This window comes from Trematomus bernacchii, unplaced genomic scaffold (genome assembly GCF_902827165.1).
Source record: "Trematomus bernacchii unplaced genomic scaffold, fTreBer1.1, whole genome shotgun sequence".
Lineage (NCBI taxonomy): Eukaryota > Metazoa > Chordata > Actinopteri > Perciformes > Nototheniidae > Trematomus > Trematomus bernacchii.
This window is the reverse complement of record NW_022988082.1, coordinates 3,365,123-3,392,784: the sequence shown is the minus strand read 5'-3', so window position 1 is coordinate 3,392,784 and position 27,662 is coordinate 3,365,123. Positions and strand designations below refer to the sequence as shown.

The following is a 27,662-nucleotide window of genomic DNA, read 5'->3' as shown; positions in this document are numbered from 1 at the left end:
TCGAAAAAATATCTGCTCTGAGTCTAGCCCATACTAGTGCTACCCCAGATCCTGCTCCTTTTCTGTGCCCTGCTGTCCTCGACCACTTTGAGCCTGTATCCCTCTCTTCTCTCTCGGATGTAGTCAAGCACCTGCGGCCGACAAAATGCACCTCAGACAGCATTCCCTCTCGCTTTCTCAGAGATGTTTTCGAATCAGTTGGAGCAAGTGTTTTATTGCTTGTAAACACCTCTCTTAGCTCAGGATGTGTCCCAGCCGTCTTCAAACATGCCGTGGTGTAGCCACTACTTAAAAAGAAAAATCTCGATCCCTCCATTCTCGCACATTTTAGGCCCATCTCCCAGCTACCCTTTTTATCTAAAGCCCTGGAGCGAGTAGTCTATAGGCGCGTTCACACCAAGTACTTTTCCCACAGTAGTTCCTGAGAACTTTAGTTCATGAGAGTTCTTTTAGTTCTGACGAACTAAAGCAGATCGCGTTCACACCAAAATGAGTTCCTGGGGGTGGATTAGGCAAATGAGCCGCTGACGTCACTTCTTCTTCTTCTGCTTAGCTTTTCCTGGCAGGCTGCAAACAACTTCACGGCGAGTACAGTAGGTGGCGGTATGCACCTTAAAGTTGCAATCCGCCAAAAAACCGAGAGAAGAAGAAAAGCTTCCGCTTCCGCTGTATGCTTCTGTTTACCTTCCGACCTCAGACACGGTATGGAGTTGACGTTTTGGTTATACAGCTTCGTAACGGAGTTATTTAAGCCAATAACTCAGCCACAAATAAAAATACAGATCGACCATTCAAATGCAATAGAAATGCTGAGTCGGAGGCGAAGGCGGTTAAGAAGCCTTAACAAAAGGATTGGACCACGAAAAGCACACGCTATGGACATGTTTCGATAGCTGAGGATGATGACCGTTATCACGCCCAAAGAACAGCAATTGTACGTTCATTAAATCACATTAATACTATCTAATGTAGGATTTATGGAGTTATGTAGGGCTAATTTGTGTCTTTGTATGTATTCCAGATATGCGAATACTACGGAACGCGTCGTGTCCCGCGCTCTCTCTGGGTGAACAATAGAACCTCGGCCTGGTGCACACCAATGTGCAGTGGATCAAAGTGGATCTTTTCAACTCCTCTGTATTCGCCTGGAAGCAACCATTGGGGAGACGCAACCTAAACAAATCGCCACGGGGCAAGACACGCGCACAGCCCTTGAGGCATCTGAACAGCATGGAAATTGTAAATTGACAATAAAGCTGATCTTTTGTACTGTGCATTTGGTTCTCTCTTTTATTTACCACAGTCAACAGACACAATTACAATAGTGCAGACACACCTTTGTGCAAAGATTAAATGTCAGTATCAAAACAGTACTCATACTGTATATTTGTATATTAATATGAGTATATTATTATGTTAAATGTGTGTTAAAGACAATGGGATGAGGTTGAAAGCTCTTTAAAAAGCTTTTGTATACCATCTTTACTGTGATAAATACATACATGTTAAGCATACACATCTGAAGAACTACGTTACACACACACAGGTTAGTCTGTGTACCGCTGCACTGCTGCTGGTTTAAACAAAGACAGTCATGATGCTAGTGCCGTGCATGTAGGTTCTCTTTTATTTATCAGAAGCAGATCAATAAGTGTCAGTAGTATCAAAACAATATAATAACAGTGGCAATATATATATAATCACAATAATACAAAATGAACTGTCCCAGGTGTAGGCAATTTGGGGTGAAGTGTCTTGCCCAGGGACACAACGACATCCTGACTGCAGTGGGGTTTGAACCTGTGCTCCCCTGATCCGAACACCAACGCACCAGACCACTGCATCACACGCCTCCCAACAAGTCATTGTACAGTTTATCAACGACAAGTTTTTCTTAATTTTTGTATTGAAGGCCTGTTGGATTTAATCAGCTCGCTTAGCACTGCCAGAAGCCCAGCCTGAAAGGTATTTTGTTGCTCCACCTCGATTCCTGGGCCTTGTGTGAATGCAGCAGCCGTTCGTCGTGCATCTCCTTGGCACGCAGGTCCTCATTCTCCTTGCTGACCATGGCACGGCGGGCCATCGCCATGATGGTGTCAAGGAAGCTGTCATCGCGTGCCCACTTTCCTAAGGTGAAATATGCAAGATACAAGATCAGTTTAATCGCAACAACAACACAACATTGTCCAAATCTGTCTCTGCAGGCACACAACAGGAGGAACACAGGGAACACCTTTGATTTGACTATTAACATTTTAAATGGTGAAGGCACTAGCAATTGGGGGATGGAGGGCTCTCAGGACATGATAGGGACAAATAGATACAAATTAAACGTTTTACAATTTTAATGCAAGCATTAATGATGCTATGAAGCTTTGAATGATTCATACCGTAATAGAATAAGCCACATAGTCTTTAAATAGCCTTAGACACTTGACAGTGACTTTATTTAAAAGTTATTTCTGTCTGTAATGCATCTTTGCACCACATTGACATGATAAGCTGCAACAATCACATTTAAATTAAATAAGTGGAGGTGGAGTGTGACTGTGTGTACGTACCATTTGACGATTGACCAGACGATGTGGACCCCATCTGCAAAGCAAAACAAGTTGATCTTACAAACATTTCCTAACATGTAAACAGCGCTCTGTATGAACGTGTGAAGCAGAGTGTTAGCCCACCTTGGGGGAGCGTGTCTGGGGTAAGTTGACGGAGTGTTTCAGCCTTTTGACGGCCTCAGTGATGGCCTGGGTCTCCGTCTCGTCCAGAGCACAGCACAGGTTCTTCAGAGTCTGCACCACCCGCTCCACCGTCTTATACTGGGTGCTCTGAATATAGAGATACACGTTGGTCAGAGGTAGGAAGTAGCGTACAAATACCTCGTTACTGTACTTAAGTACATTCCACTACTTATTTTTCTGATCACTTTTTACTTCTACTTCTTACATTTTGAACACAAATACCTGTACTTTCTACTTCTTACATTTTGAACACAAATACCTGTACTTTCTACTTCTTACATTTTCCAAACAGGCTGGTTACTTTAGTTTGAATGTGTGTTTGGTGGCGTGATCATTATTATTTAGAGTCATTGCGTGCCTATTGATTTGAACACGATCTGTGTATCCATCATTTCCTGGTCTTCTCTAAAGAAGAGGGACCAATGAAAACGTTGTCATGTTGCCGTTGTTCAGCATGGAAACATTCATTAGCTAACAATGACATTATTGTTCTATTAATATAAAGGGAGGTCAGGTACTCTTTAAAACAGCTGGTAGTTATGGGTACTTTTTACTTAAGTACATTTCAAAGCCCTCTTTACTTTTACTTAAGAAGTTTTACCAGAGTATTTCAAACACGAGTATCTGTACTTCTACTTGAGTAAAGGATGGAGGTGTGTGGCGCAGTGGATAAGTGCATTGGTGTTCGGATCAGGGGAGCACAGGTTCAAACCCCACTGCAGTCAGCATGTCGTTGTGTCCCTGAGACACTTCACCCCAAAGTGCTCCTGTGGGGATTGCCCACAGTATTGAGTATGTAAGCTTTGGATAAAAGCGTCTAACAAGTGACATGTAATGATTCAAAAAGCTTTTGAATATTGAATAACAAACCAATGTGGTTTACTTGTTATCCACAGTTTAGCTGCTAAATGTTTTTTTAGCAATGCTTTTCTTTGTGCTCCACATATCTAAATGTATAAAGTGTGTTTTCACCTCCGTTCCCTCCTGTTTGCTGCAGTATGGCAGCAGCGGTCAGGATGGACCGGGCACAGGGTGTGGAGCTGCCTACTCTCAGCGGGGGGGAACTGAACGTGGAAACTGTGTTTCTCTGAGGGATCCTCCATGTAGTCTGAGAAGCCTTCTGAGGAAACAAGGTCAAACTATTTAGGATAATACAAGGAACAATGTTTAGGCAGTAAATAGAATTTCAATTACATTTCTACTTAAATGTGCAAAAATATTAGAACATCAGTCTTTGTGGCATGCAGGTAATCAACTGTTTAAGCTTTTACCATTAACATGTAGAATGAATGTTGCAAATTACTTGAAATTAGAGCAACTACAATCTATTGTTTACCTCAGTGTAGCCACAGAGGTCCAGCTAGCATGCTAATTGCTAACGTTATATTATCGTTTTATCCCGGAGGGGAAAACTAGTTTCTAATCCTGAGAGAAACACCTCGCCTGAAACACACGATTAGTGCCATGAGTTAGTGAAGCAAATTACAGAACATTGCACACTTATTCACAAGTCAAAACGTGTTCATAGCGGGCATGGATGAGAATAGCTAGCTAGCTAGATGTTATTAGCCAGCTTGGACCTAACGTTAGCAAGTTCTACCATGGCTAGCTCGATCTACTGAGCAAATAAAAGTACATCTAAGACCAGTATTGTGCAGATTAAAACAGTGCAGTGCATGTATTTTATTTTACCTTGGTAGTTGTCCCGACATGACTTTGCCAGGTCTGCTAACTTTGCAGAGCCACAGAAACTGCATTCAGTAGAAGCTTCTGAATGTGGCGCTTCGCGTCCTCCGAGTCAATCGCCAGAAGCGCAGACACATCCTCATCCTCATCCTCATCCTCATCACTCCACCGCTCCAATTGATTTATTTAGTGCTGCTATAATAACTGCTTTCACAAAAGGAATCTCTTCGTGTGTGCTGCGAAGCGAGGAAATACAATGGCCGCTTACAACAACAAATTCTGAGTCAAACGGGCGTGGTTTGCATTCCGCACAGCCAATCAGACGTACGAACTACTTTCTCCCACGAAAGACCCTGCTCTGTGGCAGGGACTGAAAAGCGAGTCTCACGAACTAAGTTGAGCTACTTTAGTTCCTGGGGCTTTTTGGTGTGAACGCAAATATATCGTAGTTCTGATGAACTATTGTGGGAAAAGTACACCAAAGTACTCCGGTGTGAACGCACCTCTTGTCCAGCTACAGTCGTTCTTAACCACGCATGGCATCCACGAACAGTTTCAGTCTGGCTTCAAACCCATGCACAGCACTGAAACAGCCTTTTTAAGAGTTTTTAATGATCAGCTCCTAGCCGCCGACTCAGGTAGCCCAGCTGTCCTGGTGCTGTTAGACCTGACTGCTGCCTTTGACACTGTGGACCATAGCATCCTGTTGTCACGGCTTGAACAGTCCGCAGGCATCACAGGCTCTGCCCTTGCATGGTTCAGGTCTTACCTGACAGACCGTAGCTTCCATTCTCCTCTGCTAAAGCCCCTATTACCTGTGGGGTTCCCCAAGGCTTGATCCTGGGCCCCATCCTTTTTCTACTGTACATACTGCCCCTAGGTTCAATTCTCACAAAACACAATATCCCCTTCCATTGTTACGCTGATGATGTACAGATCTATCTGCCTCTCAATCAAAATGTCAACTCACTACAGCTATTGATGGACTGCTTAACAGAGATCAAATCCTGGCTGAGCCAAAACTTCCTCACCCTCAATGAGAGCAAGACCGAGGTCATCTTTTTTGGACCCCAACCTCCAGCCTCCCCGGTTGATATTCTGGGCTCTCTCAATAAAAACATCCTCCCCTCTGTCATGAACCTTGGAGTGACCTTCAATAGCGCTTTTAAATTTGATAAGCAGGTCAGCACCGTAGTCAAGACCTGCTTTTTTAAAATACGACTATTGGCCAAGACCAAGTCGTTTTTATCGAGACCGAGAAAGGGTTATTAATGCCTTTGTTACCTCGAGACTGGATTACTGCAACGCTCTGTATGTGGGTATGGACCAGGCCTCAATTAGACGCCTGCAGCTAGTTCAGAACGCAGCTGCACGTCTTCTCACTAGCCATAAAAAGGGTGACCATGTGGTCACCCCAATTCTGGCATCATTAGGTGCGTTCACACCGGAGTACTTTGGTGTACTTTTCCCACAATAGTTCATCAGAACTACGATATATTTGCGTTCACACCAAAAAGCCCCAGGAACTAAAGTAGCTCAACTTAGTTCATCAGACCCGCTTTTCAGTCCCTGCTAGAGAGCAGGGACTGTCGTGGGAGAAAGTAGTTCGTACGTCTGATTGGCTGTGTGGAATGCAAACCACGCCCGTTTGACTCTGAATTTTTTTTTGGAAGCGGCCATTGTATTTGCTCGCTTACCCGAAGAGATTACTTTTGTGAAAGCAGTTATTATAGCAACACTAAATAAATCATCGGAGCGGTGGAATTGATGAGGATGTCTCGGCGCTTCTGGCGATTTACTCGGAGGACGCGAAGCGCGGCATTCAGAAGCTTCTACTGAATGCAGTTTCCGTGAATTTAGCAGACCTGGCAAAGTTAGCAGACCTAGCAAAGTCATGTCGGGACGACTACCAAGGTAAAATAAAATACATGCACTGCACTGTTTTAATCTGCACAATACTGGTCTTAGATGTACTTTTATTTGCTCAGTAGATCGAGCTAGCCATGCTAGAACTTGCTAACGTTAGGTCCAAGCTGGCTAACAACATCTAGCTAGCTAGCTATTCTCAGCCATGCCTATGAACACGTTTTGACTTGTGAATAAGTGTGCAATGTTCTGTAATTTGCTTCACTAACTCATGGCACTAATCGTGTGTTTCAGGCGAGGTGTTTCTCTCAGGATTAGAAACTAGTTTTCCCCTAAAACGATAATATAACGTTAGCAATTAGCATGCTAGCTGGACATAATGCTACCTCTGTGGCTACACTGAATGCATAGAGGTAAACAATAGATTGTAGTTGCTATAATTTCAAGTAATTTGCAACATTCATTCTACATGTTAATGGTAAAAGCTTAAACAGTTGATTACCTGCATGCCACAAAGACTGATGTTCTAATATTTTTGCACATTTAAGTAGAAATGTAATTGAAATTCTATTTACTGCCTAAACATTGTTCCTTGTCATAGTATTATCCTAAATAGTTTGACCTTGTTTCCTCAGAAGGCTTCTCAGACTACATGGAGGATCCCTCAGAGAAACACAGTTTCCACCTTCAGTTCCCCCCCGCTGAGAGTAGGCAGCTCCACACCCTGCGCCCGGTCAGCGGACACCATCAGGACTACTATCTGATCACAGAGGATCCCATCCTGACCGCTGCTGCCATACTGCAGCAAACAGGAGGGAACAGAGGTGAAAACACACTTTATACATTTAGATATGTGGAGCACAAAGAAAAGTGTTGAGTTTAACTATAAAAATATTAGGTTCAACTAACCTAATACCGTTATATGAACTTTGTTGTGTTTTCAGCGTAGCTTTGTAAAGGTAACATTTAGCAGCTAAACTGTGGATAACAAGTAAACCACATTGGTTTGTTATTCAATATGGCCGCCAAAAGCTTTTTGAATCATTACATGTCACTTGTTAGACGCTTTTATCCAAAGCTTACATACTCAATACTGTGGGCAATCCCCACAGGAGCACTTTGGGGTGAAGTGTCTCAGGGACACAACGACATGCTGACTGCAGTGGGGTTTGAACCTGTGCTCCCCTGATCCGAACACCAATGCACTTAGCCACTGCGCCACACGCCTCCCTATCATGTCCTGAGAGCCCTCCATCCCCCAATTGCTAGTGCCTTCACCATTTAAAATGTTAATAGTCAAATCAAAGGTGTTCCCCGTGTTCCTCCTGTTGTGTGCCTGCAGAGACAGACTCAGAGGTGGAGATCGCCCACAGTGATGACTCTGACGTGGGGGGCTCTCTGTTATGGGCTGCTCCCCTTCCGGTATTTGGACAATGTTGTGTCGTTGTTGCGATTAAACTGATCTTGTATCTTGCATATTTCACCTTAGGAAAGTGGGCACGCGATGACAGCTTCCTTGACACCATCATGGCGATGGACCGCCGTGCCATGGTCAGCAAGGAGAATGAGGACCTGCGTGCCAAGGAGATGCACGACGAACGGCTGCTGCATTCACACAAGGCCCAGGAATCGAGGTGGAGCAACAAAATACCTTTCAGGCTGGGCTTCTGGCAGTGCTAAGCGAGCTGATTAAATCCAACAGGCCTTCAATACAAAAATTAAGAAAAACTTGTCGTTGATAAACTGTACAATGACTTGTTGGGAGGCGTGTGGTGCAGTGGTCTGGTGCGTTGGTGTTCGGATCAGGGGAGCACAGGTTCAAACCCCACTGCAGTCAGGATGTCGTTGTGTCCCTGGGCAAGACACTTCACCCCAAATTGCCTACACCTGGGACAGTTCATTTTGTATTATTGTGATTGTATTATTGTGATATATGCCACTGTTATTAATACTGACACCTAATTTTGCACTAAGGTGTGTCTGCTGCTGAGCCTACCTATTATTATTATTATTATATATATATATATATATATATATATATATTGCCACTGTTATTATATTGTTTTGATACTACTGACACTTATTGATCTGCTGCTGATAAATAAAAGAGAACCTACATGCACGGCACTAGCATCATGACTGTCTTTGTTTAAACCAGCAGCAGTGCAGCGGTACACAGACTAACCTGTGTGTGTGTGTGTGTGTAACGTAGTTCTTCAGATGTGTATGCTTAACATGTATGTATTTATCACAGTAAAGATGGTATACAAAAGCTTTTTAAAGAGCTTTCAACCTCATCCCATTGTCTTTAACACACATTTAACATAATATACTCATATTAATATCCAAATATACAGTATGAGTACTGTTTTGATACTGACATTTCATCTTTGCACTAAGATGTGTCTGCACTATTGTAATTGTGTCTGTTGACTGTGGTAAATAAAAGAGAGAACCAAAGCACTGTACAAAAGATCAGCTTTATTGTCAATTTACAATTTCCATGCTGTTCAGATGCCTCAAGGGCTGTGCGCGTGTCTTGCCCGTGGCGATTTTTTTAGGTTGCGTCTCCCCAATGTTGCTTCCAGGCGAATACAGAGGAGTTGAAAAGATCCACTTTGATCCACAGGGTTCTTACACCTTTTCCAAAGTCAAATTCAAGCACTTTTCAAGCATTTTCAAGGTGCATTTTCAAGCTTTTCAAGCATCTTACAGCTGTTGTAAATTACATATTTATATACACATACTTATACTCAAATGATTATTTCCCTACCTCACATTAAATCAGATGTTCTTTATGCTATAAACAACCAAATGTGTGTTTCATAATAGCATTCTACATGAGGATGACAAATGTAAAATGTTAGAAAAGAAAACTAAGTTTAATATTTCAAAATGAGTGACCCATCTGTACATAGACTGGGCATCCCATATAACCTGGCTGAGCCAATATAAACAATCAGCCAAATAACTTTTCAATATATTATTGATTACTATTTTTGAGGTACTTTTAGGTTGGCAGTAAACACAAGTCAGAGGTAAATTGTGTACTTTTACTCCACTACATGTATTTAATACCTTTAGTTACTTTACAGATGTGGATGAATGATGTGAAATATAATCAAGTGTTAAATCAGACTTTAGTTCCACCTGGAGTAAATTCACAAGCTACTCTGTAGTATACAAAGTCATTCAAACTAGCTGCACCTTTACCAGCTTTGATAACACTTTAATGATCAATCATTATAAAACATATCATATACAATTATTAGGGATGCTCCGATCGCCAATTTTGGGGCCGATCGCCGATACCGCTCTCTTTTCCTCTCTCCCCCTCTCTCTCTCTCCTGACAGCCCGTCAGTATCTCCTGCAGCTCACTGATCCAGTAATGAGCGCCCCGACAGTGAAGAATAAATATATTTATAACTAGTTTAGCTTGTTCCAGAGGTAGATAAAATAGCTAAGTGTGTTAGGTCTAACTCTTAGTGTGTGTTCTGCTCCGCTCACCGGTCCGTCACAGCGGGTGGAGCTGCAGGATTTCTGCTTCACACACACGTTGCATACCGCTATTTTATTGTCATTTTCGGACACTTAAAATACTGCCAGACTAGTGAAGCCATTTTGGCGAGCTTGTTTTGCCGCGCACAGAGAAAAGTGTCATGTATTTTACATGCAACGATAGCCTAATCTAAAATGCTCTACTCTGGCGTACCTTTCGTGTGGTGTGTGGCGTCAGCGCAGACTCTCGCATCGTTATTGTTGCACACATTGCAGGAGGCTACTCTTGGGCTTCGCTTGACCCTCGTCTTAGCCATGGCTTGTATTTGTCTTCTGCTAGCCAACGCTCGTTGAAACGGCAACCTCCTGGCATACTGTCATCTATCACTCTCATCAGAATGCCCAGGTCACACACGTAACAAAAACACTTGCCGGTCACGCGCATAGCGCGGGAAGGCCGGAGCGGAGCTGTTTTATGTAAAAGCGAAGCAATTAAGCGCGCTCCGACTTCTTTATTTTCTTTTAATCTAAAAAGCGAAGTAAAGCATTTACAATTTCAAGCACTTTATCCCAAATTCAAGCACCATTCCCAAAATTCAAACACTTTTCAAACCTTGAAAACACCTCGTACAATTTCAAGCATTTTCAAGGATTTCCAGCACCCGTACGCACCCTGGATCCACTGCACATTGGTGTACACCAGGCCGAGGTTCTATTGTTCACCCAGAGAGAGCGCGGGACACGATGCGTTCCGTAGTATTCGCATATCTGGAATACATACAAAGACACAAATTAGCCCTACATAACTCCATAAATCCTACATTAGATAGTATTAATGTGATTTAATGAACGTACCATTGCTGTTCTTTGGGCGTGATAACGGTCATCATCCTCAGCTATCCTACGGCGAAACATGTCCATAGCGTGTGCTTTTCGTGGTCCAATCCTTTTGTTAAGGCTTCTTAACCGCCTTCGCCTCCGACTCAGCATTTCTATTGCATTTGAATGGTCGATCTGTATTTTTATTTGTGGCTGAGTTATTGGCTTAAATAACTCAGTTACGAAGCTGTATAACACGACCACCAAAACGTCAACTCCATACCGTGTCTGAGGTCGGAAGGTAAACAGAAGCATACAGCGGAAGCGGAAGTTTTTCTTCTTCTTCTCTCGTTTTTTGGCGAATTGCAACTTTAAGGTGCATACCGCCACCTACTGTACTCGCCGTGAAGTTGTTTGCGGCCTGCCAGTAAACCCAAAGCAGAAGAAGAATAAGTGACGTCAGCGGCTCATTTGCCTAATCCACCCCCAGGAACTCATTTTGGTGTGAACGCGATATGCTTTAGTTCATCAGAACTAAAAGAACTCTCATGAACTAAAGTTCTCATGAACTACTGTGGGAAAAGTACTTGGTGTGAACGCGCCTATTGCACTGGCTTCCAGTTCGGTTCAGAATTGATTTTAAAATCCTTTTATTTGTTTTCAAAGCCCTAAATGGGCTGGCTCCGGCCTATATAGCCAAACTCCTCCATCGCTACACCCCAGCCAGAGCCTTAAGGTCGGCTGACCAGCTGCTGCTGATAGTGCCCAAGACCAGGCTCAAAACCCGAGGGCACCGAGCATTCGCAGCAGCAGGCCCCAGGCTCTGGAACACTCTGCCCCTCCATGTGAGGTCGGCCCAGACCCTAGGGTTTTTTAAATCAACACTTAAAACTCATTTCTTCTCTCTGGCCTTCTAGCCTTTTCTTATCAAGCTCCACTTTTGTGGAATCAGCTTCCAGTTTGTGTTCGGGCGGCCGACAGCCTATCCGTTTTTAAGAGTACGCTTACGACCTTCCTTTTTGATAAAGCTTATAGTTGATAAATAATCTAATAAGACTGCATTGACGTAGATACGCTATGCCTCTTCACCTACATTTTGGTTCTTGCTCTTTCACTTAAATCCTAAAAACTTGGATCTTATATTTAAAACTAAGGTTATTACTACTACTCATTCTTCTAAATCTTGTCTCTCTCTACTTCTCATATTCTCTACTCCTGTAATCGATTCTTTCTATCCTCTCTTTATCCAAAACCTTTTCCCTCTCTGACCTTTCGAGGTTTTATTAGAGGGAAACAGGTTTGCAGAGTGGCTTATCCAGGCCGGGGAGTGTTATGGCCGTATTCACAGCTTACCTCCCTACCTCTCATCAATTCCAACTAAGGCTCCAGTGGGGACCTTGCTCCCTGCGTGTGCCTCTCCACCTTTGTTTCTTACTCTCTTACTTGCTACCCTTTTCCCTCAACCTATCCTAAGGGAGTGCTTGTTCTTCCTTCTGTCTGTCTGTGTCTATGTACTCTCATGTTCCGATTAACCCAGCCAAATTTGTCTTCTTTTGTGTCTATATCGACGCTGGGATCCGGAGTCGAGGCTGATCCTCTTGCTGTGGTCCTGTGTCCTGGATCCCCTATCCTGAGTTCTGGATTAAGTCGTGGACTTCGGGTTGTGGCTGGGCCTGTCTCTGCGGTCCTGCCTGGGTCTCGTCATGCTGCTTCCCTGGAGGCTCCCACAGGATTGTTGTTGACATCTTCGTGGATTCATCTTCGTATTATAGACACATGCATTTCCAAACATTCGGTCTACCTACCTACGCTGTAAAATGTATTATCTCTTTGATTTACACACGGCATCTATTGCACGTCTGTCCGTCCTGGGAGAGGGATCCCTCCTCTGTTGCTCTCCCTGAGGTTTCTCCCATTTTTCCCTTTAAACTGTGGGTTTTTCTCCGGAAGTTTTTCCTTGTACGATGTGAGGGTCTAAGGACAGAGGGTGTCGTTTTCTCATACTGATATTCTGCACAAACTGTGCTGTTGTATTTGCTGTAAAGTGTCTTTACTGTAGGGTATTTTTATTATATGTACAGCACTTTGGCTCGACCAAAAATCGTTTAAAAATGTGCTATATAAATAAAACTTGATTTAATTTGATTTGATTTGAAACACGGCCGAGTTCAAGTTATGTTCCCCGGATGAGTTGAGCAGGCTGAGCCCCTGTAGCATCACGGAGCTGCTAGCAGAGAGACAGGAAGCTCACAACAGCTGTCACTGGAATTACCTGTCACTCAATGTGACCACGCAAGTTATGCAAAACTTTAAGGCTTAATATAACTTAGACAAATTATAAATGGTAGTAACTCATTAATAAATGGTGATTTGTTTTACACTTTACAAGGCTCCCTTTTGGCAGTTATACATATTAGTAACTCATAAATAAATGGTCATAAAGAGATGCCAAGAAACATCAAGATGGATGGGGGGAGAATCAACTCAGTGAACAACAGATACAAAGGATGCTGGCTGATGAAGAAGACAAAGTAAGCTAGTGCCAATATAAGGCTTAGTCATCTTGCCAAATAGTGAGCCTGTGTTGATGTATGAAAACTATGTTAGAATGGTTTATAAATGGTTCTTAATAATTAATAAAGTGTTTACAACCTAATTATAAACCCTTTATGAATCCTTTATAAGGGTCTTATTGTAAAGTGGTACCAACAAGATATATATATAAAGCTGAGATTCCACAGATTCCAGCGGTATAAGTATCATCACTGTGCGACCAAAACTCGCGGCAGCTCAGGCAAACCCAGACAACACACAGCGTAGCTTTACATTACATTACATTGCATTTAGCTGACGCTTTTATCCAAAGCGACTTACAATAAGTGCATTCGACCAGGAAGATACAAACTTGAAGAAAACAGAATCATATAAGTACATCAGGTTTCATAGAGCCAAAATATTTCAAGTGCTACTCAACTGGCTTTAGATAAGCCAGTCCTTTATTAGTATATAAGTGCTTTGTTAGTAATTCTTTGTTAGTAATTCTATCGCTCGAAGTGGAGTCGAAAGAGATGAGTTTTCAGTCTGCGCCGGAAGATGTGTAGGCTTTCTGCTGTCCTGATTTCAATGGGGAGCTCATTCCACCATATTGGAGCCAGGATAGCAAACCGACGTGTTTTTGCTGATGGGAACTTGGGTCCCCCTCAAAGTGCGGGTGCAGCGAGCCGTTTGGCCGATGCAGAGCGGAGTGCACGTTGAAGTAAAAAGATATGATTCTACACTGTATTGAAGTAAACATGTATTGTTTGAACTGTTTTAGGTAATCACAAACGGGTTTTGATAAGTCACTTAGAATAGGAATGTTATTCTTACTTTCAAACTCACTGATCCAGAGATTCTGTGTTTCAACACACCAACATCCTTCTTATCATCCATAAAAGCCAGATGCGGTCATTAAGTCGTTAAAAGACATCGTTAAATAGGAGGAGAAGAGTTTAAATGTCTGAAGGAGGATAGTTTAGGTGAAAATATCCCCTGGGAAAGGAATGTAGAGTAAGATAAGGTAAAGATCAACATTGACTTTTGACCTGGGGTGGCTTGGGATCTCACTCTCTGGTCAGACCTCTGATTGAACCCGGCCAGAAGCGAATCCAGCCAGTCAGGGCACTTGGGGGAGGTGGTCAGTTTAAACAGCTCCTCCCCAGGGGCTCTCTAATTCGCTTGGGAGAAAAGTGGGAAGGAAGAGATGACCCATCTCCGCCCCAAAGACAGATATGAATACTGATGTTTGTGTGTGTAAAAATGCTTCTGGTTTGCTGAAGGCTGGTCTAGAGACGTGTAAACCGCATCCCAAACCTGAAGTCTGTACTTCTCGTTTCCTGAAGGCTGGTCTGTCTACCTGTAAACCGCGTCGCAAACCTGAAGCCCGGAGTACCCGGAGTACTCTGTATAACTTGTATATGTGTTTGGTTTCCTACTAGAAGTAAACTCAGATAATTTGTTATAACTTTGATTCCGGTGTTTTCAATTCCTTTCTTAATTTAATAGAGATCCAGCCTCATCCAACGAACGGCGCGTAGCAGAGGTGTTCTGCTCCAACAAGCGGTGACTTTCCCGACGGAGTGAGTGCTTATCTCTAGAAAGGAACACCGATAGCCAGGGGACAGAATCCAGTCCAGGGGGAGGACACAGAGATACTGGTGACAACTAAACCAATGGCCATATACAAAAGGTGAGCAGACGCCTGTTTTGACTATCAAAAATCTGTGATTGATTATACTAAAAATTTAGAGTTGTCAGCAGCGTTCTCAGTGTTCTTAGTCACGGTGGGAAATACAATACATATTACAAGTTGGGGATATTGGGGAAGTGCTTAGAGAAGGGTATTCAGTCCTGGACCTAGAGCAAAAATAGTGTTTGAGTGTGGCGGGTAGATAAGTCCCAGCCCTTCACTCACTAAATACGAAGACTGTAAGGCTGTAAAAGAAGTATAGGTTAAATTCCCCGTAAGTCAAAATAACATTGATTAATACGGTTGCTTTACAGTGCTTTAATTAAAGACTACGGAGGTGTAAAAAACAGAAGGGTTAAATTCCCCGCAGATCATGATAAGATTGATTAATGCGGTTACCTTTCGTGGTGCTTTAAATGTATAAAATGTCTGTAATTGTTATATGGTGGGTGATAGAGGAGGAGAGAGACGCGACCTCCAACTAATTATTTGGAACGACCGTATCTCATCACAAAACTGTTGTGGGGATAATCAGGCTCATTAAACGTGACGATAAAGAGATTTTGTTGACTGAGTTTTAACTCTTGACCTGAAGTCGCAATCACCATGAGGAGATTGTAGAAGCTTGCTTCTGGAAGTCACGCTATCTGTTGAAATAAACATCGCACAATAAAAATTTGCCTGACTGTGATATGATAAGGTATGAAAAGCTCTGTGTGATTTTTTTTTTAAGTCAAATCTGTGTAATACTTGAGAGACAAATCCAGTAAAAAGAACTGTGGGTAAAGAATTGCAGAAGACATAGACACAGAGAGCAACAAGCAGGTGGTATAATGTCTGAGACCCTACCTCCACCCTACGGAGATAATAGCTCACAAATGCCACTTATGAGTATCCCATCTAATACTCCTAAAAGAAAACACATTGTTAGACCTGATATTCAGGGAAAAGGAATGTTGGAAATAGTAATGGCAGATATTGAAAATCTTAAACTGGATCAACCAACCATGTTAGTGAACCCTGCTAATATGGAGCTAAAACATGTAGGAAGAGAATTAGGTCCTAGCATGCAAGCACAGGGCGATAATATGATGAGGACTATTAAACTGACCCCTTTTGGAAATGGGATTTTCCGTTACACAACAGAAGACTCAATTCAGGCCTTAAAGAACGCTTTACAAACAAGTCAGGGAGAGTTTAATGTGTTGCTATGTTGCTCATGTGGGAGCTTACACTTTTGGGAAGAGATCTCCCCCTTTCTCTGTCCTGAGGTGCTGCAGATTCACAGCAGCACACAGGGTCAAAGACAGGCGTGACCTCTAGAGAGGAAGATCTGGAGATTGTAAGGAACTCTCCCTAACTACCTACCCCCACCCAATCACGAGGGCAAGAGTGTGCCTCTCACCAATAAACAAATCATCTCTTAACCAAGTCAGATTTCAAAGTAGCCATAGCTCCAGTTGTTAAGAAAAGAGGGAGATTCAAAAAGTTATCAATAAATTGCCCAGTATATTAAATAAATACAAACAGACACGTATCAATATAAGTCAGATAATGTAGACGAGGTCAATCATGGAAGAAGGCTGACATTTAATGCCTGATATATAAGTGATAGTAATAATAAATATATAGCTGATATTAAATAACTGATGTATAAGGCTCGATATTTCTGAAAATAGGAACACCGTTAACGGCGTTCTATTTCAGAAAAAAGGGGAAAAGGATAGGATATACATCAGACAATATGTATGTGAGTTTGTTGCTTTTAAGAGAAATTGATACATTTAAAATAATCTAGCTTTGGTTATTTTTGTTTTGTTAGTTTGTTCCTTTTTTGTTTTATTTTTATTTTTGTTCTATTTTAATTTTTAATTTTTAATTTTTAATTTTTTTTATTTTGTTTATTATTTTCTGCATAGTCTCTTGTCCACACTCCAGTCTAGTTGGTGCCGCCAATAAACACTAAAGAAGTAGAAGAGATGATTTCAAAACCATATTTCCAGCAACTTAAGGGCTTGGTATGAGACTTCTCCACACAGGCTGCTGACGTCAAAAGGGGGACCCGAGAAACACAAGGCCAACACAGCAGATTACGTCTGGTTGGAGGGGACCTCCCATGCCGTCCGCCCAGATGGAAAGGGAGACAACTGGTACCACTGGAGCCATTGTGCGGTCGGGAAAAACAGCTGCGAGGACCCTAGACGACATCAGAACAGATCTGGCTCTCGTCAAGGCAGTCGACCCAGGAGGCGCCATCAGCAGTCCGGAGGAGGAGGATCGGGAGGACATCTCTCCAACAGTCGACCCGGAAGCCGCCATCAGCGGGCCGGGGGAGGACAATCAGGCCACATCTCTCTAGCAAGCACCCCAGAAGCCGCCGTCAGCGGGCTGGGGGGACGAAGATATGGCAAACCAAGACGGCACAGGGAACTCCATTTCCCGCTGAAACAGGTTGATATAGCCGGTGTGGAACTTTGTCTGAACAATCAATTTTTTGAGGAACTTTCAACTTTATTTTTATATCCCACAATATAAGGGATTGGTATTTTTTATTCTACAGAACTATGTGTTACCAAAAGAGGGAAAAGTATGATAATGTCTTTTCTGATTTCTGTGGCTACTTTTATTGCCATTTTAGTGACATGTGGTTGTTGTTGTGTGCCTTGTATCTGCTCATTGTGTGTTAAGACTCATCAGTTCCACCATTGAGGGTAGAGTAAAGATGACTCAGCTGACAAGGACTTTGCTTTTTAGACATATTTTATTCTCCCTCCACTGTCATAATAAGTTGTTGTTGTGGACTGTTCCTAAAGGTTTAAAGTGCTCTATATCCCAACTTCTGATGGGTTTATATAAATGTTGGGACAGACACAGTAAGAAGAAAATTGACAGTGGTAATGTTTCAAATGCTATATGTTGATCTCGTGAGGTGAGATCAAAAGAGGGATTGAAGTAAAAAGATATGATTCTACACTGTATTGAAGTAAACATGTATTGTTTAAACTGTTTTAGGTAATCACAAACGGGTTTTGATAAGTCACTTAGAATAGGAATGTTATTCTTACTTTCAAACTCACTGATCCAGAGATTCTGTGTTTCAACACACCAACTTCCTTCTTATCATCCATAAAAGCCAGATGCGGTCATTAAGTCGTTAAAAGACACCGTTAAATAGGATAAGGGAATGCTCTGGTTTTTGGACAAAATTAACATGGGATCACTCCCGTCACCGGACGTACTTCGTCTCACTGGAATAGTAACGGTCATAGTGAATATAAAATCGTCCCCATGTATCCGGCCAATGACGGGAGAGTTTTGAAAGAGACAAACACTGTTCCATACATTTAAAAACACTTAAACAATTAAACAATGTTTACCTGCCAACAAGCAGCAGTGTGCTGTCATTTCAAACATGTTACCCCACTGTTTAACACAGTTTTACCTGTGTTTTGAAGACTCTTTCCTGGGTCAATGTGTCCTCTTTCTCCCCCCCCTGGGTGTGTGTGAGACAAGTCAAGTGAGTCAGCCCTGCCAACAAGCAGCAGTGTGCTGTCATTTCAAACATGTTACCCCACTGTTTAACACAGTTTTACCTGTGTTTTGAAGACTCTTTCCTGGGTCAATGTGTCCTCTTTCTCCCCCCCTGGGTGTGTGTGAGACAAGTGAAGTGAGTCAGGCTGCCAACAAGCAGCAGTGTGCTGTCATTTCAAACATGTTACCCCACTGTTTAACACAGTTTTACCTGTGTTTTGAAGACTCTTTCCTGGGTCAATGTGTCCTCTTTCTCCCCCCCTGGGTGTGTGTGAGACAAGTCAAGTGAGTCAGGCTGCCAACAAGCAGCAGTGTGCTGTCATTTCAAACATGTTACCCCACTGTTTAACACAGTTTTACCTGTGTTTTGAAGACTCTTTCCTGGGTCAATGTGTCCTCTTTCTCCCCCCCTGGGTGTGTGTGAGACAAGTCAAGTGAGTCAGGCTGCCAACAAGCAGCAGTGTGCTGTCATTTCAAACATGTTACCCCACTGTTTAACACAGTTTTACCTGTGTTTTGAAGACTCTTTCCTGGGTCATTGTGTGCTCACCAGGGGCACGAGAATACCCTCCACAGAAGGGGTCGTGGTTCCGTGAAGAAGGCCGAATTTGGGTGCTCATAGGCAGCCTGCTGCAGAGTCATTTTCAGGCTCCTCTCCACAATTGTCCCCCTAAAATGATTTAAAATCATTATTTTTGCATTTAAATGCATTTATTCTATCATTTATATGGTTCCCCAACACAATGCACATAGTCTGGAGCTCACTGGGGTCCTGCATATAATTTAATCAGGCGTTTTAACACTTTTTCCCATGAAAATGATTTTTAATCACTATCATGGGGCTATGAAAATAAAATTCCGGGTAATGCAGAGCACAAGTGCACCTTTTACTATTTAAATGTATTTGTATTATATATATTTGGGCTAGAAAGGTGACCTCTCTGGGTGATTTAGTCAGTTTATGGAGCTTAGCCCACAAATCCTGGATGATCCAGGCCGAATTTGGGTGCTCATAGGCGGCCTGCCAGGCGCCCCCACCCGTGGAAAGCAAAAAAAATTGAAGAAAACGCTTAATTATAACTTAAAATAATCAAAAATGAAGTTTTGAAAAATTGTCAAAAAAATGACAGAGTGCCAACGGGAGAAGGGGCCAGACTATTGGCGCTTCAGGCCGATTTTTCCCCTTCTCCGATGGTTGGTACAACGGAGAAGGGGAAAAAGTCCCTGGGCTTCATTTCCACTTCTCTGTTAAAAAGATTCATCCATACTTTTCAAACTACCGTCTGCACGAAATCGGAAACCCAGTTTTTGGGTGCACTCAGAAAAATAACGGCTGTTGCAAATCATGGAAGAATGTATCCGCTCACCAAGCACTTTGAGTGGGCCTAATTTTGTGGCGCAAGGACCCCCCCAGCCTGGTTCTCTCAATACTTAAAGTTTGACATGGAGGAATGCGAGGGCACTTTGCAGGTGACTCTACCCGATTATGAGACACTATTTTGGGACGTATTTTTTACATTTCTCTGGTTCTCCAAATAGTTTAAGTTCGACATTTTGAGCCATGGAGGAATGCGAGGGCACTTTGCAGGTGACTCTACCCGATTTTGAGACACTATTTTGGGGCGTATTTTTTACATTTCTCTGGTTCTCCAAATAGTTTAAGTTCGACATTTTGAGCCATGGAGGAATGCGAGGGCACTTTCCAGGTGACTCTACCCGATTTTGAGGCACTATTTTGGGGTATAATTTTTACATTTTGACCCCTTTGCCCGGTTATCACCAAAGTTGAGTTGGATGATTTCGACCATGGAGGAATGTCAGGGGAGTCCGCGGGGGACTCCTGCGGGGTCATGAGGCACTATTTTGGGGTACAATTTTTACATTTTGACCCCTTTTCCCGGTTCTCACCAAAGTTGAGTTGGATGATTTCGACCATGGAGGAATGTCAGGGGAGTCCGCGGGGGACTCCTGCGGGGTCATGAGGCACTATTTTCGGACACTTTTTTCCCATTTTCCCCCCTTTTGCCTGGTTCTTTTTATTTTTATTTTTTTTCCTGTTTTGGCCCGTTTGACCCGGTTCCTTCTGCCGGGGGCACTGCCCGGTCCCGGGTGCCCCCCCCAGGGCTCGCGTACAGCCGTTTCACCCCCCACATTGACGGATTTTGACCCCTTTGCCCGGTTCTCACCAAAGTTGAGTGTGATGATTGCTGAGTCATGATGCACTATTTTGGGGTACATTTCCCCCATTATCAACACGGACTAGAGATGTCTCGGAGATGGCTCGGAGCCCACACCCTGGTTCTATGTAACCCTGGAGGAATGTCACATGAGTCGACAGGGGACTGCTGCTGGCTAATGAAGGACTATTTTGGGGTACATTTCCCCCATTATCAACACGGACTAGAGATGTCTCGGAGATGGCTTGGAGCCCACACCCTGGTTCTATGTAACCCTGGAGGAATGTCACATGAGTCGACAGGGGACTGCTGCTGGCTAATGAAGGACTATTTTGGGGTACATTTCCCCCATTATCAACACGGACTAGAGATGTCTCGGAGATGGCTCGGAGCCCACACCCTGGTTCTATGTAACCCTGGAGGAATGTCACATGAGTCGACAGGGGACTGCTGCTGGCTAATGAAGGACTATTTTGGGGTACATTTCCCCCATTATCAACACGGACTAGAGATGTCTCGGAGATGGCTCGGAGCCCACACCCTGGTTCTATGTAACCCTGGAGGAATGTCACATGAGTCGACAGGGGACTGCTGCTGGCTAATGAAGGACTATTTTGGGGTACTTTTTTTTCATTTTCACCCAAATTTCCCTGGATGAAATATTTTTTAGTTTTTTTAGTTTTTAGCCCAGTTTTGGCCACAGCGTTGCCTGGAGGATAGGACCGAGATATGACAGACTCTCTGGCCGCCTCACAAGTCACTATTGTCGGACACTTTCTTTGCTTTACCCCGGTTCTATCACTCTTTCCTCCTTTGACCATACAACCCGTTTCCTGCTGGGGTGGTGCCTGGTTCCGGGGTACCCCAAACCCTCTCATGGTCGGGGCACCATGTATTGATGCATCGGACCCAATGTTGCCATCACCAGCCCCGCGTTGGTGCGGAAGTGGGACCATCTGACCCGGTGGTAACCCAATACTTCCCTTCGTCCATGCACCATGAATTGATGCATCGGACCCAGTGTCGCAACCACCGCTCACGCTAACGCATATAAACGGAGAACTATAACATAATTTTGATCAAAATCATTATGTGTGTTTCAGGAAGGATGTCATCTGAATGCCCGGTGTGCAGACTCTTCTATCTGGCATTGAACAAACACCTTAAGCACAAGCATGCAGTGCGGAACTTGGAGGAGAGGGGAATCCTCCTGAAAATAGCCAGTGGAAGGATAAATGTTCGGACCAAACCCTGTCCCATCGCTGGGTGTTCGTACGCTGGGAAGAGACTGGACCGTCATGTAAAACATGACCACCCTGAGTTGTCCCGACATAAGGCACATCAGGTCATGGCAAGGCTGAAGCATAGTGTGGCACTGCAGTTGCTCCATGACCTCCGTGAGACTAACCCCATCATTGGAATGGCTACATCATTGGATATAGACAATGAGGAGGAATACCCCGGGCACCCTCCACCCTTCTCCCCACATACCGAGTGTGACAACGAGGACTGCAGGCAGGTGATGCTGGAAAATGTGGCATTGAGGGCTCAGAAGGATGCCCTCAATGATGAGGTGAAGACCCTGCGCTCCAGGCTGAAAAAGGAGCTAAAACCCAGGAAGCAGAGTGCTGCTGTTCTTGAGGAAGAGGACGAATGTATACGATTTAAGGGCCTGGCAATCCCAAATACCTCCGGCATAAACACAGTAGCCTCAGGCAGCAATACCCCTGTGAAGAGCCCGGTGAAGACTGTCATGCAGTCCCCAGTAACCTCCGGTAGCGAGACCCCTGTGAGGAGCCCGGTGAAGACTGTCATGCTTGCAGTAGCCTCCGGTGGGAAGAGACCGGTCAAGAACCCTGTGAAGAGCCCAATGAAGACTGTCATGCTTGCAGTAGCCTCCGGTGGAAAGAGACCGGTCAAGAACCCTGTGAAGAGCCCAGTGAAGACTGTCATATTACCAGTTTCCTCCGGTAGCGAGACCCCTGAGAAGAGCCCGGTGAAGACTGTCATGTTTGCAGTAGCCTCCAGTAGCGAGACCCCTGTGAAGACCCCGGTGAAGACTGTCATGTTTGCAGTAGCCTCCGGTAGCGAGACCCCTGTGAAGACCCCGGTGGAAACTGTCATGTTTGCAGTAGCCTCCGGTAGCGAGACCCCTGTGAAGACCCCGGTGGAAACTGTCATGTTTGCAGTAGCCTCCGGTAGCGAGACCCCTGTGAAGACCCCGGTGGAAACTGTCATGTTTGCAGTAGCCTCCGGTAGCGAGACCCCTGTGAAGACCCCGGTGGAAACTGTCATGTTTGCAGTAGCCTCCGGTAGCGAGACCCCTGTGAAGACCCCGGTGGAAACTGTCATGTTTGCAGTAGCCTCCGGTAGCGAGACCCCTGTGAAGACCCCGGTGGAAACTGTCATGTTTGCAGTAGCCTCCGGTAGCGAGACCCCTGTATGCCGGAAGACCCGTGCCTCTAAGCTGGCTAATGACTTGCCCTCTCCCTCAAATTACTGGTCCACTGGGTGTGGACGGGGGAATACCATGCGTGAAATCACGTTGCCTAGAAGCATGGAGGCGTACCTTCAGACATACTTGGATCACTGTTTGGGTGTCGCTCCGACAGTAAAACAGAAAGACAATGTTGTGTCGAAGATCAGCCGGATAAAGAACTTCATAGTATACATGGCCCATGGTGTTAACCGCCTGTCAGACTGGCTGTTCCTAAGAAACATGAAGATGATCCGTGGCTGGAGCGAGTATATTGTAAAGCCGGGCCGGGCAGTCACAACATCAGAGTTCTTCCTGAAGAATGTGCACCAGTTCATGGGGTACATGTCTGAGTCAAAGCCCCGGGGGTGCAAGCTCACCCAGTCTGATATGACCCACATAATGAGAGAGGTGAAAGCCAACATGAAACACTTGAATAAGGCAGTCACTCTACATCAGTTTAAGGTGAAGAGGAACAAACTGGATCGTCTGCCGAGCCAGGCGGAGCTTCTCGCCGCCATGGCGGCCGCTGAGAAGCGCATCCCGGAGCTCCTCGACCTGATGGCCGGCACGCCGACCTCAACCACCCAGAAGCTTCTCTATGGCTATCTCACCCTCCATTGGAGCCTCCTGTATGGCCACCGTACGGGCGTGTACGCAAACATGAAAAACAGTGAGGTCTTAGAGGCAGCCATAAGGGGAACTGCTGAGGGCTACATCATCCATGTGCAGGATCACAAGACGGCCAAGACATATGGCGAAGCACAGCTGGCGCTTACAGTAGAGGAGTTTAGCTGGGTCATGCGGTGGATGGGGATTAAAGAGGCATTGCTGGGTCCTCAGAATGAATTCTTCCTTTTCACAAGGGGGAATCGGGCCTCCAAGAACCTGAACGCTCACTTGAAGAGGGCATGGGCTGATGCTGGGCTAGAAACAGCCGTCACCTTCACAATCCTGCGCACTGCCCTGGCTGACAATATCAAGCATCACCAAGATCCAGAAAGCCGGTCGATTCTCGCCAGGTTTATGTGTCACGACGTAACCACGGCGGACCGGTTCTACGCGAATGCGCCAGGTATAAAGGAGGCATTGAGAATCCGCTCCATGTTCAGGGCGTCATCAGATGCGGCAGCAGCTGCATCATCATCAGAAGGATGTCTACCGCTGTCAGATGGGGAGACCTCCGAAGAGGGCTGCTATAACAGTACAGCTCTATCATCTTCACCTGATGGGTCATTGGAGCGGCAGCAGCAGCGGAAGCGGAAGCGGGAGGGAAAGAGGCCAATGAAGTCGGGACCGGGGCTGGTTGACACTCCTGATGATGGGGCAGGGGCCGTGGACTCAACCTGTTTGCCCTGGTGCACCGTAAGAATTAGACGCCTAATTTGGTCCCCTGAATCCCGCTAAACATTGTGAATATGTATACCGTGTATATAATTATTATTATAATCCTGTGTATACATTTTGTAAATAGTACAATATCTCCAGGGCGCATAACTGCACTTTACAAGCCAGGAAAGGTGCCAGAATCCTGGGCATACATTTTGTTAATAGTGCAACACCTCCAGGGCGCATAACTGCACTTTAAAACGTAGGTTAAGAAATTTAGTAGTACTGTTATAGTAGCAGTAGTACGTGTAAATAGTTTATGTTTTAGCCTCTCTGTACTGTCAACTGTGTTTTTTGTTCAAATAAAATAAAAAAAAAAAAAAAAACAATAACCTTGATGGTTACCAGGGGCAGAAAAAGTGCCACTTTCCATCAGCACCGGGGAGGCACTCTCCTTGGTGCTGAACCCTGTGATGAGCGCTCAAGTGTTGGCGGAGGAGGTGTAAGCCAGAGGAGGGTGAACAAAAGTTAAAGTGTTTGAACCTCCAGCCCAGAAGGGGGGGTGATGCCGTGAAGAAAGGCCGAATATGGATGCTGATGGGCGGACACAGAAGCACCATAAAACCACCCCCTTGTAAGGTCACCAGGGGCACGAGAATACCCTCCAGCCCAGAAGGGGGGGTGATGCCGTGAAGAAGGCCGAATATGGATGCTGATGGGCGGACACAGAAGCACCATAAAACCACCCCCTTGTAAGGTCACCAGGGGCACGAGAATACCCTCCACAGAAGGGGGGGGTGATGCCGTGAAGAAGGCCGAATATGGATGCTGATGGGCGGACACAGAAGCACCATAAAACCACCCCCTTGTAAGGTCACCAGGGGCACGAGGTTCTGGTGGGTGTGAATACCTGTGTTTAGTCCGTGGGGGAGTGCTTAACTGTGGGGGCCCGGGGACTCAGGGTGTGCAAGGTTATGGAGGTCCCACTGTTAGGGGCCCATGCTGGAGGTAATTAGTCCGTCCTTGGGGCTCTGTGAGCGGGCAAAAAGAGGTGATTTCCCCCTGGTCTCTGCTGGAGGTGCAGAGTCCCACTGTTAGGGGCCCATGCTGGAGGTAATTAGTCCGTCCTTGGGGCTCTGTGAGCGGGCAAAAAGAGGTGATTTCCCCCTGGTCTCTGCTGGAGGTGCAGAGTCCCACTGTTAGGGGCCCATGCTGGAGGTAATTAGTCCGTCCTTCGGGGCTCTGTGAGCGGGCAATGAGAGGTGATTTTCCCGGTCTCCGCCCTGGAGGTGTGAAATAAACAGAGTCCCCCTGTTAGGGACTGGTGCTGGAGGTCTCTAGTCCGTCCTTCGGTGCTCTGTGAGCGGGCAAAAAGAGGTGATTTCCCCCTGGTCTCTGCTGGAGGTGCAGAGTCCCACTGTTAGGGGCCCATGCTGGAGGTAATTAGTCCGTCCTTGGGGCTCTGTGAGCGGGCAGAGAGAGGTGATTTCCCCCTGGTCTCTGCTGGAGCTGTGAAAGAAACAGAGTCCCACTGTTATGGGGACATGCTGGAGGTAATTAGTCCGTCCTTGGGGCTCTGTGAGGGGGCAGAGAGAGGTGATTTTCCCCTGGTCTCTGCTGGAGCTGTGAAAGAAACAGAGTCCCACTGTTATGGGGACATGCTGGAGGTAATTAGTCCGTCCTTGGGGCTCTGTGAGGGGGCAGAGAGAGGTGATTTCCCCCTGGTCTCTGCTGGAGGTGCAGAGTCCCACTGTTAGGGGCCCATGCTGGAGGTAATTAGTCCGTCCTTGGGGCTCTGTGAGCGGGCAGAGAGAGGTGATTTTCCCGGTCTCCGCCCTGGAGGTGTGAAATAAACAGAGTCCCCCTGTTAGGGACTGGTGCTGGAGGTCTCTAGTCCGTCCTTCGGTGCTCTGTGAGCGGGCAAAAAGAGGTGATTTCCCCCTGGTCTCTGCTGGAGGTGCAGAGTCCCACTGTTAGGGGCCCATGCTGGAGGTAATTAGTCCGTCCTTGGGGCTCTGTGAGCGGGCAGAGAGAGGTGATTTCCCCCTGGTCTCTGCTGGAGCTGTGAAAGAAACAGAGTCCCACTGTTATGGGGACATGCTGGAGGTAATTAGTCCGTCCTTGGGGCTCTGTGAGGGGGCAGAGAGAGGTGATTTCCCCCTGGTCTCTCCTGGAGGTGTGAAATAAACAGAGTGCTACATTTTGTAAATAGTGCAATATCTCCAGGGCGCATAACTGCACTTTACAAGCCAGAAATAATGTTTAAATGGTCGGGGAAAGTATTTTTAAATGTCTGGAAGAGAGTTTTAGACAGTCATTTTGCACGAAATCATTTAACATAGACGCTCTCCTGAAAATGCACAGAATATGTGCTTTTTCAGGAGACCGTCAATGTTAAATGATTTCGTGCAAAATGACTGGCTAAAACCTCGGAATAAGTGTTTGAAAAGCGGGGAAAAGTTGTTTAAAATAGTCTGATACCTCCAGGGCGCATCACCAAAAATGTACAAGCCAGGGAAGATGCCTGAATCCCGGATACTTTAGGTCTGTCACTTAGGGTGACCGCACCACTCCGACGCTCCCGAGAGTGGACGTCCATTGTTTGTAAGGCACCTAAGAGGGAGGAGAAGAGTTTAAATGTCTGAAGGAGGATAGTTTAGGTGAAAATATCCCCTGGGAAAGGAATGTAGAGTAAGATAAGGTAAAGATAAACATTGACTTTTGACCTGGGGTGGCTTGGGATCTCACTCTCTGGTCAGACCTCTGATTGAACCCGGCCAGAAGCGAATCCAGCCAGTCAGGGCACTTGGGGGAGGTGGTCAGTTTAAACAGCTCCTCCCCAGGGGCTCTCTAATTCGCTTGGGAGAAAAGTGGGAAGGAAGAGATGACCCATCTCCGCCCCAAAGACAGATATGAATACTGATGTTTGTGTGTGTAAAAATGCTTCTGGTTTGCTGAAGGCTGGTCTAGAGACGTGTAAACCCGCATCCCAAACCTGAAGTCTGTACTTCTCGTTTCCTGAAGGCTGGTCTGTCTACCTGTAAACCGCGTCACAAACCTGAAGCCCGGAGTACCCGGAGTACTCTGTATAACTTGTATATGTGTTTGGTTTCCTACTAGAAGTAAACTCAGATAATTTGTTATAACTTTGATTCCGGTGTTTTCAATTCCTTTCTTAATTTAATAGAGATCCAGCCTCATCCAACGAACGGCGCGTAGCAGAGGTGTTCTGCTCCAACAACGTGCTGGGGTGTACAGTTTAACCATGTCCTGGATGTAGGAAGGGCCAGATCCATTCACAGCATGG

At 45.1% G+C, this 27,662-nt stretch overlaps 1 protein-coding gene and 1 long non-coding RNA gene across 2 annotated transcripts in view; one reads left to right on the top strand and one right to left on the bottom strand.

Annotated features, from left to right (window-relative positions):
- Positions 1-27,662, top strand: part of LOC117474901 — a gene marked incomplete in the record, with an annotated part of 141,543 nt that overhangs the window by 36,525 nt on the left and 77,356 nt on the right.
- Positions 2,090-3,774, bottom strand: LOC117474869. Its single transcript, XR_004555124.1, has 4 exons — positions 3,717-3,774; positions 2,685-2,831; positions 2,562-2,595; positions 2,090-2,127 (listed from the first exon to the last, which is right to left on the bottom strand). It is a non-coding gene; the product is annotated as an uncharacterized LOC117474869 (long non-coding RNA).